The sequence below is a fragment of the Cibotium barometz genome, chromosome 48, assembly GCF_041138505.1.
Source record: "Cibotium barometz isolate CiBa-2024 chromosome 48, ASM4113850v1, whole genome shotgun sequence".
NCBI classification, from domain to species: Eukaryota; Viridiplantae; Streptophyta; class Polypodiopsida; order Cyatheales; family Cibotiaceae; genus Cibotium; species Cibotium barometz.
The window spans coordinates 346566-354071 of NC_141093.1; positions in this window are offsets into that span (position 1 = coordinate 346566).

The following is a 7506-nucleotide window of genomic DNA, read 5'->3' on the forward strand; positions in this document are numbered from 1 at the left end:
TGAGACATGTAGTATCCTCCTATTCCATACGGTGGCATGTGTATCAGATTTTGGAACTCTGGATGAATTACATAGGTTGCTCCAGTGTTGATAGAACCTCCTTGCAGAATTGTCATGGGTTGCGTGAATGGAGTTTGTGGAGGTAGGAATTCCTCTTGTACTCTCCTAATGTTGATGTTCGGAATTGTTCTGGGTGCATAGGTAGGTGGTATATAGGTTTGTGTAGGCGCCCATGTCATTTGTGGTGGCATTCCAAAGTGTTTTGGAATCTAATGTGAGATTTTAGGCTCAATCATTGAAGATTGTGATATGATTGTCTATCGAGCTACAGTGTTTGTCATTTCGTTGCTTGTTCCCTAGATACGGTCATTTGATTGGACCCTTCTAGACAATGATGCTGAAGGCATCAATGCGCTTGATGTGGTTAATTTGGCCATTCTATCTCCTGAGGTTTGAGGTACATTGGAAAATCTAGGAGACGGTTCTGGTTCTGAAAAGATACCATGTATGCTCCTTGAAAATCCCTATGATGGTCCTACTTGATATTCTTCGAATCTCACTTAGGGCCTTTAAGGTTTGATCCCCTGTGGGGTAGCTGAGTTTAATCTAACTCAGCTGTATTCTCTGATTTTTTGTTTTAATTGTCAAAGATTGGTATGTTTTCTGCTTGATTTTGTGTTGGGTGTGTGAATTTATTTTTTGTTTGGATTATTGTCAGTTGGATGTGGTATGGTTAGTGCTGACTGTTGCCACTTGTGTCACGCACCGTTCTTTCACAATCACGATCAAAGTTGTAGCAAGATAATAATCACGATTTCAACAAGAAGAGAGACTCGAATTTGAATCCAATTGATGACAATTTTACAAGAAGTTCAGAGAAGAAGCACTCCTTGAAAGAGCTCGTACCACCTGTCTACCCCTGAGCTATCTCACTCTCACTCAAATCAGATGTCCGAATCTCAATCACACTCTCACTCTCACTCTCAAAATCTTGATCTTGTCTTCTCCTTCGCGCTGCCTTGATATATGTGCCTTCTCTTCACTTTCGTGTAGCCTTGATATGCGTGCCTTATCTTCTCTTTCGCACAACCTCGATATGCGTGCCTTATCTTCTCTTTCGTGCAGTCTCGATCCGCAAGATTTCTTGTCTTTCACACAACCTCGATCTACGTACGGTGTGTTGTGTTGTTGTAATGAAGGCCGCCTCTTCTTTTATAGGTTTTCACGACTCCCAAAAAGCGGCCAAAAGCCTCCAAAATCGACCAAAAGCAGCTTTTCTCGAAAAGTGTGCGCTTTTGCCATCTTTGGTGTGCGTGTGCTTTTCCCACCTTTTAGCGTGCGTGTACGGAATCTCGATGTTTCTTCTCTCTTTTTTTTTTGAAGTATAGAAGACAACCCTGTTCGGAGCATCGCCGTGCCTGCCTCGTAGATCCGATAGACGAGCTCAATAGCTCATCTCGAAGACTGAACCCTGTTCTTTCTCTTTGCATTTGATCTTTCTTGGCTTACTCTTCCATCTAGACCTCTGTCTAATACCTGCAACTCGACACGGAAATCTAGATGCACTTTTAGCTCAAAATCACTATGTTAGCAACTTCAATCCTCCATACAGATATGAAAACGAGTGAACCACAAAATTTTCACTAGGACAAAGTTTTTCTACTCAACAAGATCTAAAACTCTCTCATACAGAGTTTCTTCAAATTATTCCTCTAACCTTCTCAAATTCAAGCTGCAAAATCCAGCCGACACAATGGACAAAAACCAAAATTTTTCGACCAACATAAAACTTTCCCAAAACCTTCAAAACATCAAAACCATCCATTTTGAGCACTAACTGCGATATATATTCCAAAATATTTCATATACAAAATTGGAGCGTCACATCGGCCCCCTCTTTAGGAACTCTGTCCTCAAAGTTTGAATGAAGGAAACTCAGTAAGTAAAGCATCTAAGTCTACCCATGAAGCATCTTCAACAGGATAAGCATCCCACTTAACCAAAACTTCTTCTATTGTTCTATTCCTAAGCCGCTTCGTGTTCCTATCCAAAATATATTGAGGTTCAACTTTCAAAGTCCCATCCTCCATGATCCTAGTCTTGTCCTACAAAATATGAGATCGGTTGGCAACATAAGATTTCAATAAACAGACATGGAAAATAGGATGCACTTTTATGTTCTCAGGCAACTCAAGTTGATATGCAAGTGTTCCCACCCTCTTTAAGATTTTAAAAGGTCCTGCAAAACGAGGTGAGAGTCTTCTATCCTTCCCAAGGATCAGATTACTACGTTTAGGTATTACTTTCAAAAATACCATTTCCCCAATCTGAAATTCACGGAAAGAACGCTTCTTATCATAGTAATGCTTTTGTCTATCTTGTGCTCTTTGAATGCTCTTCCGAATCAATTTCACTTCCTCATCCATCCTCTAAAGCATTTGTCTAGACACTTCGACTCTATTTTGAGGATCCGTAAAATTCAGAGGAGTGTAACAATTTTGACCATACATAGCTTCAAATGGAGTCATTTGAATTGAACTATGCCATGAACTATTGTAAGCAAACTTGGCTAAGGATAGGAATTCAATCCAATTTGTTTGCTTCTCATTAACATACATTCGAAGCATATCCTCAAGTGCGTGATTAACTCTTTCGGTTTCTCCATTTGTTTGTGGGTGAAAAGTTGTACTCATCTTAAGCTCCGTCCTAATTGCTTTGAATGTGGCCTTCCAAAAATTAGAAGTAAACTTGGAATCCCTATCAGATACAATACTTTTAGGCATCCCATGCAATCGGAAAATTTCCTTAACAAACAACTTGGCTACCTCAAGAGCACCATCAGTCTTTTTCATAGGAAAGAAATGTGCCATTTTAGTAAGACGATCAACAACAACAAAAATGGTATCATATCCCCCTCCATGGAGATTGATTCTCACTTTTTGAAAGGTATATCCAAAGGTTGCATCTTACCAGGCATCTTATGTTGTTCCACCTTCACTTGTTGACATTGCAAGCATTCTTGGACATAACGACGAACATCATGCTTTAGTGTAGGCCAATAAAATGATTTTTGAATCTTGTTGTATGTTTTGTTATATCCAATGTGTCCCGAAAATGGAGCATCATGACAATCATACAAGATCTTCCATCTGAATCACATGGTACACAAAGTCTATCATGGCAATACAAATTACCATTCAACAATGAAACTTCCCTTCAACTTTCTCACAAGGTGCTTGAGCAATCTTTTGAAGAATAGGTGCATAAAAAACATCATGTTCAAGTTCACTCTTAAGATCGGAATGGATAAGGGTGATGGCACAAAAGGTCTTCTACTTAAAGCATCAGCCACCTTATTCTCCTTTCCCTCAATGCACTTAATCTCAAAGTCATATTCGGAAAGAAGGTTCATCCATCCTCTTTGCCTATTGTTCAATAATGGTTGAGTGAAGAGGTACTTCAAACTTTCATGATCCGTTCGAAGTTCGAACTTTACACCAAGTAGAAAGTGTCTCCAATGTTTCAATGCATGAACAACGACAGCCAGTTCGAGATCATGTGTGGGATAGTTCTCTTCATGTTTCCTTAATTTTTGAGACTCATATTCCACTACACGACCATCCTGAGAAAGTACACATCCAAGTTGGGTACCACTAGCATCACACGTCACAACAAAAGGTTTACCCATCTCGGGTATCTTGAGAATACAATTTTCAGCCACTTTGTCTTTTATAGTATCAAAAGCTTGTTGACACTTCTCCATCCATATAAACTGCTTGTCAAGTTTTGTCAAATTAGTAAGTGGATATTCTATTTTTGAGAAATCTTTGATATGTTTTCTTTCATATTGTGCTAAGCTAATAAAGCCTTTTACATCCCTTACATTTTTCGGTCTAGGCCACTTCAAAATAAGCTTTGCTTTGTCAGGATCAATATGAATTCCGTCCTTTGAAATCACACGACCCAAATACACAAGCTTGTCTTTAGCAAAGAAACATTTGCTCTTTTTTCCATAAAGTTTATGCTCCCTTAACTTTTCAAGTGTTTTCCTTAGATGTTGTTCATGTTGTTCTCCATTCTTGGAAAATACAAAAATATCATCCAAGAAAACCAGAATGAAATCATCTAAATACTCACGAAATACATCATTCATTAGGCACATGAAGGTAGCAGGTGCATTGGTCAAGCCAAAGGCAAGCACCGTAAACTCATAATGGCCATAGCAAGTCCTAAAAGCAGTTTTAGGAATGTCCTCCTCCTTAATATGAATCTGATGATAACCAGATCGCAAATCAATTTTAGAGAACACCGTGGCACCATTCAATTGAGTCAACAATTCATCAATGTGAGGTAGAGGGTACTTATTCTTGATAGTCTGTCGATTCAACCCTCTGTAGTCAATACAAAGACTATAAGTTCCATCCTTTTTCTTTTGAAATAAGACTAGAGCACCCCAAGGAGTAACACTAGGCTTTATAAACCCTTTCTTTAACAAGTCATCCAATTGAAGCTTTAACTCTCTCAATTCATCCACATTGAATCTATAGGGAGCCCAACAATAAGGACGTGCACCTGGTTCTAACTCTATGGCATGGTCAAGATGTCTAGGCGGTGGTATCCCAGGCAAATCATCAGGAAACACATCGGAAAATTCTTCAAGGAGTTTTGTAACATAGTGTGGTAGTGTTGTTGGAAATGAGGGTGCAAGAGAGCTTGGACAATGTAGAGTCAAGGTAATGGAGCAATGTAGAGTGATATGTATTCATCATCAACCTGGTTACATATAGAAGAATGCCCCTAGGTAGGTAGCATCAGATCCACAATTAACTCCTTGATTATCTCCATCTATATGACCACCAAGTCTTCCATCTACCAAACTACCAAGCCCCTAAACTTTCTCATCACACCAAACTACTGATAGCCATTTTTTCGGCTATCCACATTACCACAAAGAGCTACATCGGCCAAGGAAAATCACATAAACTCTTTGTCATAAATACCTTTTCACTGTAAATAGGCGTGTGTGCGTTAGGGATTTTACCCATATCTTCTATATATTTTTTATATTACTAAAAAAAAAAGTTTTTGCTAGCTACTCATCAAAAATAAATAAAATTATTACGGCCCATTTTGTGTAGATATTTTATTTTATATAAGGGCCTAAATATGGGGGTCTCTATTTTCTCTAGTTATGTAAATACTTCATTAGGTGTGTGTATTACAAAACCTAAATATATTTTTATTTATTTATTACTATTATTATTATTCTTCATAATACTTTTGGACCATAATTATATATATGCTTCAACTTCACCATGCATAAGTAAATCCTATGCCCTCACATTTCTACCCACACCATGTAGAAAGCCTACTACCTAAATCACTTTTTTCCTTAGACTATTTCATCTTTTATTCTCTCATCTACCCTAAAATAATGAGGGTCTCCCTCCCTTTTGACTTCCATAGTTTAGTATTTTTGTATATATTTTTTACTATTAAATATTTTATATATTTTCATTAAATACCTTTTCATATATCAATTACTTTTGTATATTTTATTCACAATTAGATCTCTTTGTTTATTTTATTTTCCTATCATAATAACCATATTGTCATGATATGTTGACTAGTTAAATACTAGCTTGTTTTTTCTTATTATGTAAATCCTTTATAAAATGAAAAAAATCTCCTCCATGTAAGTGTCCACATACACTTGAGTCTCTAAGGTCAGGGTATGATGTATTGGGGGGCTCACTCTTGGAGCTATCAAGAAATTCCACCAATGGGGACCCACACAAAGATTTAAAAAAATCAGAAAATACATGATTCTGCTGAATTTTTTGCGCCCGCCTCAACTCCGAATTTGGACTGGTCATCAAAAGACAAAAGTTGGGAGCTCAGGAATATGCTCAATTTTTCTGAGAATTTTTGGAGCTAATGGCGGTAAGATATAAATTTTTTATTGGACCCCACTCTGTCCACTTTTTGGCAAGGTACACCTAGTATCTTCTCACCTCCCTTACACATTCATCACCTACACACTTACTCATTCCTTTCTCACTCCATCAAACCTGCAAACTTCATGTCCTCTCTCACCCTCTCCACCTTTGCCCTCTCCTTCCCTCTCCATTTGCTCTCATATCTACTCTACATCCATACCTCATCTCCATTTCTCTCCCTACTACTTCCATATTACTAAATTATTTTTCCAATCTCAAAAAATACATAAAAATTTAGCATGAATGTATCATATTAACCTTTGCAAATATGGGGTTTCCATCTACAAAAACCCCCATGTTCCTCACCTCAATCAACTTTTGTGACGTCAAATGCAAGAAGGAGACCGGCGATTAACTTAAAGATCTACACATGGGAGAATCCAAGCTTCTTCGAGCTTTCAACCACACAAAGGATCTTTCCAAATCTTTACTCCTCTCACTCAAGCTCTCAGCCCTTCTCACCCATTTTGTACATTGTATTACTAACCTTTTATAGTGATTACTAACCACTAACCACTAACATTTGTAAATAAGCACCCACTCTACTACTTTTTGAGTAGGCATTAGTACAAGTTATTTACTCAAACCTCTACATCACACTCTCCTCTCATCTTCAATAATTCTCTCACCTTGAGCCCACATCCATGTGACTCAAGGGATAAGAAGAGACCCACTCTCATTTCAAAATAAAAATCCATAATCTATGATTTTTCATAATAAGATTGATTAGGCTTAATCCTGGGGCTTCTCAAACCTATAAATAGAGCCCCCTCCATTCCTTGTAAAGAGGAAGATTACACACATTGTACACCACTCCCAACTCTAGTGTGTAAGGAGATAGTGAACTTGTGAGCTCTCTCTATACATCAATACCTTTGATTGCATAGAGAAGCTTGAAGCTTGAAGCTAGTTGTGAGGGCTTGAGTGATGCCATACTCCCTATCATAATTGTATCTTGCCTTTGTGCATCAATAAGATTAGTAGTTTGGGTGCAATTGTGTACAAAATCTTGGACTCCTATATCTCCAAAGTTTATTTAGCGAAGCGGTCCGATTTTTGATTTAAGGTAAATTTGATCCTTGTATTTTGTGGTGTGATTTTATGCTTGGAGGCTTGAGGGCTTGTTTTTGATTTGTTGCCTTTCAATTCATGGTAAGAGGGTTGTATGGTGAGAGGGCTCCCGTAACCTTAAGACCAAGTGCATAGCGACAAAAAATCAAGCTTATATTGTCTCTCTAAGTTCTTCTCCAAGTTTGGTATGCATCTATTTGTGTTATGCTAGTTTCCTCCACACATAATACCATATGTTATGAGTGTTTGTTGAGAGTGTGTGTGTCTTTTGATTGATGTATATGGTTAGCTTATATTGATTGGCTACAAGGAAAGATCTTTGGTGTCCTAGTTCACACACATAATTAGGTGGTACTCGTTTTCTTGTTGGGTGTGTGGTTTTGGGGTTCTTATGTTTGTGTTGCATTGTGCCCCAAGCCCATCGAGCAACACGGGA